Here is a 12219-nt window from a genome sequence, read left to right on the forward strand (position 1 = left end):
ATCCATCATTCATTCACTCCAGCCACTGTGTGCTAGGGACACGGAGATGGAGGAACCCACAGCAGAGTGTGGAAAACAAACATGGAAATGAATAGCCACAAGGTAATATAATAGGGGATATTAGGAAAGGCTATAAAAAAATGCTTTGGGATACTGAAGAAGAAAAAATATCCAACTCTGGCTAGGGAAGTTTGAGAAAGTTGAATTTAAAGTCAATTAGTAGGAGAAGGCAAAGTAAAAATCAAATGCTTTTGTTTTTGAACTCCATTTGAATTTATTGACTTTTTATTTAGATGTATTTTAAATATTTTTCTGTTGCAGTATTTTATAGGAAACATCAGACTCAATGAAAATTTCTGGAAGTCCTCTGCACAGTTCCCTTCTTTCTTGTATATTGCCTTGCAAATTCTAGCTGCCATATCAGCTCTGATTTCTTATCTATGTTTCCTTTGTCCATGCTTTTCTGTTTGGGCTCCAATTTTGTGGGCAGAACTTTAAAGAATACTCCCATGCAGAAACAGGATGAATCTGCAGTTCATCTTATGTGCTTCTCTGCTCTCAAGATAAGAGTTCTGAACTCTTTGTTGTCCAATGCCTGAAAACAGTTCCTTCATATATTTTGTTCTATTCTAGAGTTGCTTACAGTGGGACAGCAAAAATGATGCCCAAGAATTTATCCTGGTGGAACTTCGTGACTATTTAAAAGGTCATAGGAGAGCACTGTCAAGTCCATTTATAGAGTAAAGAGAAGATAGAAAGATAAATAGACAGAGATATAATAAAATACATATATACACATTATATGCCTATCACTATATCACTGCATATCACATATAGTGATATATAAAAAATATGCATGTGTTTATACCATGTGTTTTTACATTTTCTTCAATGTATTCTTTCAGAAAGATGTTTTAAAAGGGTGCTATTTATTCTTCACCTGGTTTAAACCAGTTTGTAGAAATAAAAGACCAAACCTCTCAGGTTGGGAGAATTTGTGAGCGATGCCTCCCTGACTATGGGATAACATATAAACGCCAGTGGCATTGAATTTGAGCCCTCCTCACACTCTGGCCTCATTCCCTGTCGTTTCATATCCCACCCCAGCCCCTGTAACCTTTAAGGCCCCTAGAAATCTACTTGTGATTTCCCAAGTATGTCATACTCTTCCACACCTCCATGTCTTGCATATGTCATTCTCTCTGCTTGGAATGCCCTTTATTATTTCCCCTTCCTTCCTTCCTTCCTTCCTTCCTTCCCTCCTTCCTTCCTTCCTTCCTTCCTTCCTTCCTTCCTTCCTTCCTCTTTCTTTCTTTTTAAAGAAAATTGTTTCACCTTTTCTGTAAAGTCCATCTTCCTTACTAGAAAAACTAATTACCCTTCCTTATTTCTACTAAAGCATTGTCTTCTTTATTCTAACATTTCACTTATCTCAGTGAAATTATATTTTTATGACCAATCTCCCTATATCCCATCCCCATTAGACTACAAAATCATAGCAGGATCTTGTCTTATTAACTGACGTATTCCCATCACATTCACAGCAAACGGCACATAGTAGGTCCCCAATGAGTGTTTGCTAATAGATGAATTAATAAATACATACATAGTGAAATGAAAATAGACATCTCTGCTTTCTAATGATAATTACTCCTAATCGCAGGAGAGTAGGATCTAAAGACCAAGTCACATGTTTCCCATGCTGTCCAACCTCCACTCTTTTGTCTCCTGGTTGTAGATCTGAATTGTATTATTTCTCAAAGGCCATTAAGAAGCCTTCAGAGAAAGCACAAGAGATTACCTCCAGTGCTGGTTTGCAGTAATGTCCTTTTGTTCTCAGATAATCTCCAGTTGACAGCTATCAAGGTTGTTCTAATTTGTGTCACACGGGCCATCTACAGGGAACATTTTGGAACGGGGAAGGTTCAAGAGATAGAAAAAAAGTAATGAATATAAAGTGTAAATGCCATAGTAAAGTAATAGAGACATATAATAACAGCAAGGGAAATCTGACCTTCTGGCCAGAAACTCGATCGTGAACCAATTGGAGAACTTTAGAAAATTGGATCAGCCTCAATAGTCACAGAGTAAACATGGGAAGTGCAATCCAGTCTTATTAAACATAATGCACACTTAATGCATAATTTTATTGCAACCAATTTCATGCTACTGCTTTAAATGAAGCTGGGTTTACTTCCATTGCACCAGTCCACTACCATTAGTGCCTCTTAAGAGAACAGCAAGGCCAGTAAACTGTTACTGGGCTGATCTCTTCCTCAGCCTATACTTTCTGCTTCATAAATTCACCCTGCTCCCACAGCTTGTACTGAGATCTTGTCTCCATTCAGTACATGGCTTCTGAAACACTACACTGTTTTGCCAAGTTGTTTGCATACGGGAATGCTATAGCATGTCCGTTTCATGCCAGCATGGACAGCAGTGAAACTTTGTCCTGGTCGAATATTTGCCTGAATCCCAGACCTAAGAGCTGGGGGTTCCTATCATCTATAAATTCAGTCTGGGGCGAAGGTTGCATCTGCATTGTGGTCAGAAGGGGGATGGGATAATGAACCCACAGTATATATCCTCTCCATATCTTGGGGCTAATTTTTTCTTATCAATATTAATTTTGGAAAATACACCCTTAAATCATTATGTTTGTCTCCCTCAGGGTCTGATCTTCTTATGTCTAAGTATAATGGGTTAAAATCCGGAGCCGGACTACTGAGTTTGGGGTCCCAGTTCTGCTGTAACATGTTGGTTCTCAGGAGGCCACTGTGCCTCCCTCAACCTCAATTTCTTCACCTCAAATGAAGTTCACAGTCACCTTTGAGCCACAGCTGAGGGCAGGGGGCAAAAGTACCTTGTAAAGTCAAAAGTTGTTGCATATATTTTTGTAATTAAAAAACATCAAATGTGATAAGTTATGAGCAAAGAAAATCCTGGAAAAGCCACATTTCTTTCTGTAACCTACAGACATTAGAAATCTACTAGATTAGATTTCTAAAGACATCTTAAAATGTACTTGATGCATTTTAATTCTTTTACAGAATTCTGAATTCCTCTCCCCAATACAAACCCCTAAACAATTTTTTTTGGATTGAAACAAAATTTCTGAAAATATTTTCCACCTGCTATGGGATGAGAAAGCAAATGGTACCAAAATCTAGGAACATAGACAACAGTAGCTAAAGGTCTTCCCAGATTTCTGGGGCCTTTAAAATCCTGTACAAAGTTCTGCTTTACCCTTGAGCACACAGGACTCCTTTGAATGGGCCTGCTCTGCAGGAGCCGCCAAGAGCTCTGGGACTGCAGTCTGTAGTGGCCTCAGAAGAAGTACTCTTGAGGATGCCCCAGGAGATCCAGAAAGAAATTTGCGGATCTGTATTTTGAATTCTGGATTCATCTATATTCCAAAGAACACTTACAGATGCAGGAACTGCTTACAGGTAAACAGTAAGCCCAGTCAGGGTTTTCTGGATTTTCCAAAACCTACCTAGTACTGTAAGGGGAACAGCGTTTGAACATGCTATGGATGTTCAAAAACATATACAGAGTCTGCGTCAGCTTAGGATAGGGTTGAAGCTATGCCATGGGGGAAAACGAGGCTAATTTGAGGAAGGCCAAAGTTGGCATAGGCTACAAATTCCCTTTTCCTCTGGGATCAGTAACATTCTTACATTGCTTTCTATTTATTTATTTTTAAGAGATTTTATTTATTTATTTGTCAGAGAATGAGAGAGAGAGAGAGAGAGAGAGAGAGAGAGAGCGCACAAGCAGGGGGAGCAGCAGAGGGAGAGGGAAAAGCCCGCTCCTAGCTGAGCAGAGAGCCCGACACAGGCCTCCATCCAAGGACCCTGGGATCATGACCTGAGCCAAACGCAGAGGTTTAACTGACTGAGCCACCCAGGTGCCCCTTTACATTGCATTTTTTAAAAAATTCCTTGAATGTGTACTCTGTCCAGTTTCATATGGAATTGGGGGTTCATTGATTTGTTCACCAACAAACATCAGCTGAGCCCAGGATACCGCTGGCAGGCCCTGTGCTACGCCCTGGGATGCAGTGCTGATTGTTCCCTGAAGGATGTATATAATCTATAGACCTGAAATGACTAATAGAAGATAGGGCATAATCAAGGCCCCAAAGAGAGGTGAAATTCAAGGTTAGAGAATTTCAGAAGAGAGAGAGGTCATCCCAGCTGAATAGAGATTTGTTTTGTACTATATCAAAATTAGTTGTTATTATTCTGTTATTATTCTAATAATCTTTAAAACTCTTTCCAGATTAAAATTATAATTTTTAAAGACTTATTTATTTATTTATTTTAGAGAGAGAGAATGTGAGCAGGGGGAGGGGGAGAGGGAGAGAGAGAATCTTCAAGCAGACTCTCTACCCACTGAGTGTGGAGCCCCATGTGGGGCTCGATTCCAGGACCCCGAGATCATGACCTGAGCCAAAATCTAGGGTCGGATGCTTAACTGACTAAGCCACCCAGGCACCCCGAAAATTATAATTTTTTAAAAGTCTGGGCAGCACACATCATTTGGTCTTGGGCACATCCAGGATCTATCCAAGTGCATAGCATCCACAGCATGATGTACAAAAGCCCAGTGTTCACTATGTTGGGGATGATGTTGTAGCTGCTCAATATAGTTTAAGATTTTTATTTATTTATTCAAGAGAGAGCACAAGCAGGGAGAGCTGCAGACGGGGAGGGAGAAGCAGGTTCCCTGCTGAGCACAGAGCCTGACGCAGGGCTTGATCCTAGGACTCTGGGATCATGACCTGAGCCAAAGGCAGACGCTTAACCAAGGGAGCCACCCAGGCACTCCTGTAGCCGGTGAGTACAGTTTAAGATGGCCATCAGGTGATGGGTTGAAAAGATGTATGAAATCTGGGGTTTTAACGAACCTGATCTTTATTGTGAAGGTGGCCAGCTTACCTTCTGGTCACTTTTCTCCATTCTTGGAAATCATTATCTATATTTAACATTTATTATTTTACTTTCCCTTCTCTCTCTTCCTCCTCCTTTGCATTTTAAACCAAGATATTAAAATATCATAAAATTCACCATTTAAAGTATACAATTTGGTGGTTTTTCATATATTCATAAAGTTGTGCAACCGTCACCACCTTCAAAATCTATAACTACAAAAAGAAACCCCACACCTCTCAGCCACGATGCCCTTGTCACCTGCAAACTCCTCGTTTGGTCTCCCTCCTCCCACAATCTTAGGCAACCACTAGAAACTTTGTCTCTATGGATTTGCCTAGTCCGGATATTTCATATAGTCATACAATATGTGGCCTTTTGTGTCTGCCTTCTTCCATTTAGCATAACATTTTATTTTTTTATTTTAATTTTTTAAAAAATTATTTATTTGAGAGAGAGAGAGAGAGCAAACACAAGCAGGGCAGAAGGAGAGGGACAAGCAGACTCCCCACTGAGTGGGGAGCCTGATGCGGGGCTTGATTCCAGGACCCTGAGATCATGACCCAAGCTGATGTCAGATGCTTAACCAACTGAACCACTCAGGCACCCCTAGCATAATGTTTTAAAAGTTCATGCATGTTGTGGCATGTATCCTTTGTATGGATGAATAATATTCCATTGTATGGCTATACCACATTTTGGTTATTCATTCATTAGCTGATGGATATTTGGCTTGCTTCCACTTTTGGAGTATTATAAAGAATGCTTCTATAATGATTTCTGTACAAGATTTTGTGTGGACATATGTTTTTATTTCTCTTCATTATATACCTAAAAGTGGAATTATTAGATTATTTGGTAACTCTATGTTTAACATTTTGAGGAACTGCCATATTGTTTTCCAAAGTAGCTACACCATTTTTCATTCCCAGTAGCAATATACATGGGTTCTAATTTCTCTTCATCCCAGTCAACATTTGTTCTTGTCTGTCATTTAGATTACAGCCACCCTAGTTGGTATGAAGTGGTATCTCATTGTGGTTTTGAATTACAATTCCCTAATGACTAATGATGTTGAGTAATCTTTAATGAGTTTATTGGTCATCTGCACATCTTCTTTGGAGATATGTCCTTTGCCCATTTTTAATTGGGTTGTCATTTTATTATTGAGTTGTAATAGTTCTTTATATATTCCAGATATAAGTTCCTTATCAGATATATCATTTGCAAACATTTTTTTCCACTCTGTGTGTTTTTTCATTTTCTTTTTTTTTTTTAAAGATTTTATTTATTTATTTGAGAGAGACAATGAGAGATAGAAAGCACAACAGGGAAGAGGGTCAGAGGGAGAAGCAGACTCCCCGCTGAGTAGGAAGCCCGATGCGGGACTCGATCCCGGGACTCCAGGATCATGACCTGAGCGGAAGGCAGTTGCTTAACCAACTGAGCCACCCAGGCGCCCCTGCTTTTTCATTTTCTTGATGTCTTTTGATGCACATGTTTTTACTTTCAGTGAAGTCCACTTTTCCTATTTTTTTCTTTAGTCATTGTGCTTTTGGTGGCATATCTAGAAAGGCTTTGCCTAAGCCAACATTACTACAATTTATCCCTAGGTTGTCTCCTGAGAGTTTTATAGCTTTGGCTTCTCTATTCAGGTCTTTGGTCCATTTGAGTTAATTTTTGTAGATGGCATGAGGTAGAGGCACAACTTCATTTTTTTCGTCTGTGGATATATAATTGTCCTAACATCATTTGTTGAAAAGACCACTCCCCATTGACTGGTCTTTGCACCTCTGTCAAAAATTCACTTTTCTCCTTGATCAACACAAGAAACCTACCAGCAGAGACTTGAGAGAAAGCTACCATATCATCCTAGACCAGGGAATAAGAGGAGCCTAGGTATCTAGATGATCCTGACAATTGTGCATTGCTGTGAGACTGGAGGAAGAATAACTAAGCCAGAAATAAGAAGGAAAAAATATGGCAACCTTATGTGAGTTGGGGGGGGCGTTGTTTTTTCCATCCTTCTCTAATACTGAGTGTGCGCTACAGGTTGGCAACCACAAAAACCTTAGAGAAATCTGATAGCAGTGTACAGACTGACGTTTCTGATGAGAAAGAATGCCTGGAGTTTTTTTGGGTGTGTATGTGCAAATCTGGAAGCAGTATACATTTCAGAGACACTGACTAAGGACACAGCCTTAGGCATCCATAGTTGAACAACATGGGCATTCCCAGACTCAGATGGCCTAACATCCATACAGTCCATATCACATCCATGTAGTTCACAAATTTAATGCTATTTAACATGTTTATTTAATGATAGCCTTCATTAATTGATTATCTTCCTGTTCTCTTGTCTGAAGATTAACCATCAAGGGGGCATGGCAAGGCCACACCTATTCCAAAAAGCTGACATTCCCATGAATGTTGGAAGCAGCCTTCTGGAAGTGGGAAGGTTGTGTGTGTGGCTGATTTCAAAGGAAGATCAGCCATGATTCCACAACATGCCTCTTTGAGTCGGGAAAGTGTCAACAGAAGGGGACACGATTCTCAAACAGGTAGTTCTCACTGTAAATCTATGGAACAGCCCAAGTGGGAGAGAGTCCAGGAATAAAGAGGGCTGTAACAAAAAGATAGAAAATAGAGCATGTAACAAAGGACAACAGGAGAAAGTACTGTAGAGAAAACTCAGGATGTATTGAAACTGTTGGAAAGTGTGAAGCAGACCAGAGAACGTTAAACAAATACGGTCAGAGAAAACCCAGCATGGTTTACATCATGTTTCATATCATGTGTCTGCTTTTATATCTTTACCTCTCACTTATGCGTCATCCACCCACCGCATGGTTCTGGCACATCCACCTTCTCTGAAATTGCTCTACCCAAGATCATCAGGGACCACTTACACTCTGTCTTCTGGGCTTCCATCAGTGTGCACCATCTTCTCTGTAATACTGAAGAGGCCAACCAGTCTTCCCTTTTGACATCCTCTCCTCTCTTGCCCCTCTATTCTCCTCCTCCCTCTCTAGTTTCTCCTTCTCCATCTCCATCTAGCAATCCTTTGAATTCAGCATTTCAGGAGGTAGTTCAGTCACAGCTGAGTTTTGTATAGTTTGTTCCATAATGAACTCAACATTTTTTCTCAAAAATTATCATCCTCACCCAGCATAGTCTGCTGCTATAAATGCCAAATTGTCTCTTAGACTCAGCTTCTCCTTTCTGCATTTACTCTAGGTACGTTCTCAGTGACGTCTCTCTCCATCACAACTATGACCATCATTCTCTAATATCTTCAATGGCTCCCCATTGTTCACAAGATCAAGCCTGACTCGAAGGCCTCATTTCTGTTTCTGAGTCTTTAAACCTTGGTTTCCAGGACTCAGGTCCCATTGTGGCTTTGGGGTTTTCCTCATGATCTCCATGCACTGGTCCTGGTTGCCTGCTCATGACCCCACTTCTTGGATTATAAACAAAAGCATTGCCCCTTCACTCTACCTCTGCATATTAAATATTATCCAATGCCTCGCACTGCTCTAAGTATTCCATGATTTGACCCATATGACATTGTCAATACCCTGTTTATCCACACACACACACACACACCCCATATCTCTTTCAATTGACCTAAAAACCCATTATTTACCCAAACATGTGCCTTTTCTCATGTTAAACATGCATACAAATATATAGCTATATAGATCATGAGGACTTAACTGCAACAGGTATCTAAAAGCCTTAGGAGTTTTGGTGAATGAAAAGCTGAATATGAATCAACAGTGAGATACTTGCCAAAAAGAACAGTGACATCTTGGTTTGAATGGAGGGAGGTGAATCATGCATTCATTCTACAGTGTTATTGATTGTCTATGCTGGATGCTCCCGATTAGATATAGTTCCTGCCTTTTTGAAGTTTAATGTCTATAAGGAAAATAGACATTAAACAATTGTAGCCATAGAAATAGGTACAGAATTATAAACTGTGGTAAATTCTATAAGGGAAAAGAATAGAGTTTAGGGAAAGACTAAAATGGAGAGCTAATTCAAATTAGGAGGCGGGCATGGCCTCCCTGGGGGAGTGACTGAGAGCCGAAGGGCAGAACCAGGATGTGTAGGAGAGGAAAATAATTCCTGGCAGAAGGAACTGCATGACAAAGGCCACGTTAAAGAGCTTGAATATTATCTTTGGTTTAATGGGCCATCACTGAAGCTGGGTCTTGGGGGATAGACATCATCTATTTTATGGTGGTCATACCTCCAGAGTGTGGAGTAGGCATTTCATTCTATTTTGCAAATACCTCTTTAAGGTTATTATAGATAGACTAGAACTTTTAAAAATGGGTATTGTAGCATAAGAAGAGCATGTGAAAGCCAGAAGGAAGCTAGCAGTCATTAATTTTGAGAAGACAAAATGCCAGAAAAATGAAGAAAAGAAAATAATATTTATTGAGTATTCTGCTATATGGTAGTCACTGTGCTGGAAACTGTCACATACATTATCTCATCCAATCTTTACCACAATCCTGAAAGGTAGGCATTAGTTCCATTTTGCAGATAGAGAAATTAAGGTTGAGTGAGGTTTAGCAATTTGAACAATTAATAAATGGTAGAACTAGCTTTCAAACTTCATTCTGTTTGATGTTGGTGCCCCTTTGCTATCCCATTTTCACAAGATCATTATTTTCAGATCCCCAAAGGGCTGCCAAGTGTCAGAAAGACAAGGCTCTTGGGTTCCCACAGCAAGAAAACTAAAGACAGCACGTGCACCTGAGGGTAGAAAGGGTTAAGTTGAAGTGACATTCATGGAAACAATGAAGTTGGGAGCCCAGGGAGGAGGTCAGATCAGGCAAACAGACCAGGAGGACCAGGGGTCAGCAGAGGAATGTAATTGAGTGTCTGGAAGATGCAAAGGAGAGTCAGTGAGCAGGGGGACCTATTCAATGAGCCAGAAACTGTGGCAGCCATATGTGCATTCCTCGGACGCTCTTAAAGATAAATATTATCTGGAAATCTAATGCACAGAATAGTTATTATAACTAACAGTAATGTATTATATGCTTGAAATGTGTTAAGAGAGTAGATCTTACGTATTATCAGCACACACGCACACACACACACAAAGGGTAATTATGTGAGTGGTTGGAGGTGTTCATCAATCTTATTGTGGTCATCATCTTGCAATAATACATGTATCTAATCACCACACTGTAAACCTTAAACTTACATATGTGATAGGTCAATAATATCTCAATAAATCTTGGGTCGGGGGGAAAGAAAAAAGAAAAGAACCTGCCAATCAGCTGGGAGTAGACAATGTTGGAGCTGAGGCTTCTCTCTTCCTGAGCACTCTTCCCTGGCTGGTTACCAAGCAGTTAGCTATACTAGGGCCTGACCACTTCCACATGGGTGGGGTCCTTGAACATGAAATCTTTGCTCTGGAGCTTCCCAGTGAATTCTCTAAGGCTCTGCCAGATGGGCACTGCAGTTGAAACTCTCCCTACCCAATCTGCTCCCTAACTGACACAGAAGCAAACAGTAGAAGGAAACTAGGAGTCAGGTTGCTGGCTTGGACCATCATAACAACAACCGAGTTTCATATGGCACTTAAGATGTGCCAGACCCTGTTCTAGGTGCTTCAGGTATATTAAGTCATTTAATCTTCAAGACACTCTGAGTAAGCATTACTATTATTGCCAGTTATAGATGAGGATTTATAGAAAAATACATAATTCCTCTAAGATCTCACAGCTAGTGTTTTGTAGAGCCAGAATTTGTACCCATGCAGTCTGGTATAGAATTAAAGTCTATAACCCTTGAGCTCTAGTTGGGCAGCCCACTTCAAGGCAGTTATAAACTCAAATGACAAAGGAACAAGGCCTTCTAAAGTATTGCATTGCCTGTGGCGTGGCTTCCTGACCTCTTTCCCCACTTTGCCCCTCCACAGTGACCTTCCTTTTTTCGCCAGAACTCCCTTGGCCCTTCTTCTTCAGAACCTTCACAGGAGCTATTTCCTTGGTCTGGGACCCTCTTCCTCACACTCATCTCACTCCTCAGTCTGTCCCCATGGCCTTGGGGAACTCTGTCCTGACCACTAGCCTGTGTTCAGTCTCCCGCTACACTCACTCATGGCATTTAGTACTTTTCTTCTAAACCTCTTAATACAACCTCAGTGAGGTGACCCACTCAGTAATGACTTGCTTGTGTTTGTGACAACGCTGACTAATGGCTCCACCCTGGCATCCTACTCAGAAAAAGAGTATATGCTTGAAAATTAGGTCAGCATGGCAGAGATGGGCATTGCTTATCCCATCACCAGGGGTAGGTAAAGAGGACCGTTGGCAGTTGATGGGAATTTGGGAGAGGAGAGTTGACACGGCAGGTCTGATCACATAGTCCATTGTAAACCTTCCATCTCTGAGAGTCCTTGAGTGACCTCTGAGGCTGTAGCATCCATAGGTGGCCTTTCATCACCCAGAGGATGTGATATTTGATCCTCTTCAATGAGGTAGCACTGTGGAGTGACACATCTAGAGGCAGAACATGCAGCGTATTCTCTGGCTTTGGCTTGGTCTTCATTGTCGCACTGTGGGAACAAGGCCCTCCTTGCCCACTTCCCCTGCCCTGTTTCCTGGGCTGAGAAATGAAGAGACAGACTCGATAATCCCCGGGTCATTCTGAGATATATAGGCCATTTTTCTTAGTATGACTTTCCATCCTTTCAGATTCCCATCCTCTTTAATGTCACAGACCTTTTCCTTCCTTATCAGTGATCAACACGATGGAAGACTGAACTTTGGGGTACAGTAGTGCAAGACTGAATATCCTGGCCTAATAGAACAATAGCTTGAAAGAACTGTAATGGAAAAAATGTCTTTTCTGTAAGACTCTGAATTTCTTAAAGCTCTTACATGAAAGTTGTTTATTTTATTTATTTCAAGAGTGACACGGATGGGATTATTTCCATTTTACTGATGATGAAACCAAGGTTCCTGGGGGAATGCAATATGCCCAGTGTCTTGGAGCTGGGGTGTGAACCAGCTCAGTGGCTTAGCAATGATGTCATTATTGCGTGTCGCCAAGTGGAGTTGAAGAACACATATTTAAGCAGTATTAGTGCACGGGAATGTGCATGTAAACTTGATCATTGGCTTTGTATATGCAGGTCATAATTGAGAACTGGAAATGAATTCTTTAATTCTGTGAATCTTTCACTGAAAAATCGATTAATTAAGAGTGTTCATTTGTGGAAGTAGTTAGCAAGTGAAAAATCTGGTGGGTGAGAGGG

Source organism: Callorhinus ursinus, unplaced genomic scaffold (genome assembly GCF_003265705.2).
Source record: "Callorhinus ursinus isolate GAN/ISIS: 27379988/994484 unplaced genomic scaffold, GSC_fseal_2.0 scaffold24, whole genome shotgun sequence".
Classification (NCBI taxonomy): Eukaryota; Metazoa; Chordata; class Mammalia; order Carnivora; family Otariidae; genus Callorhinus; species Callorhinus ursinus.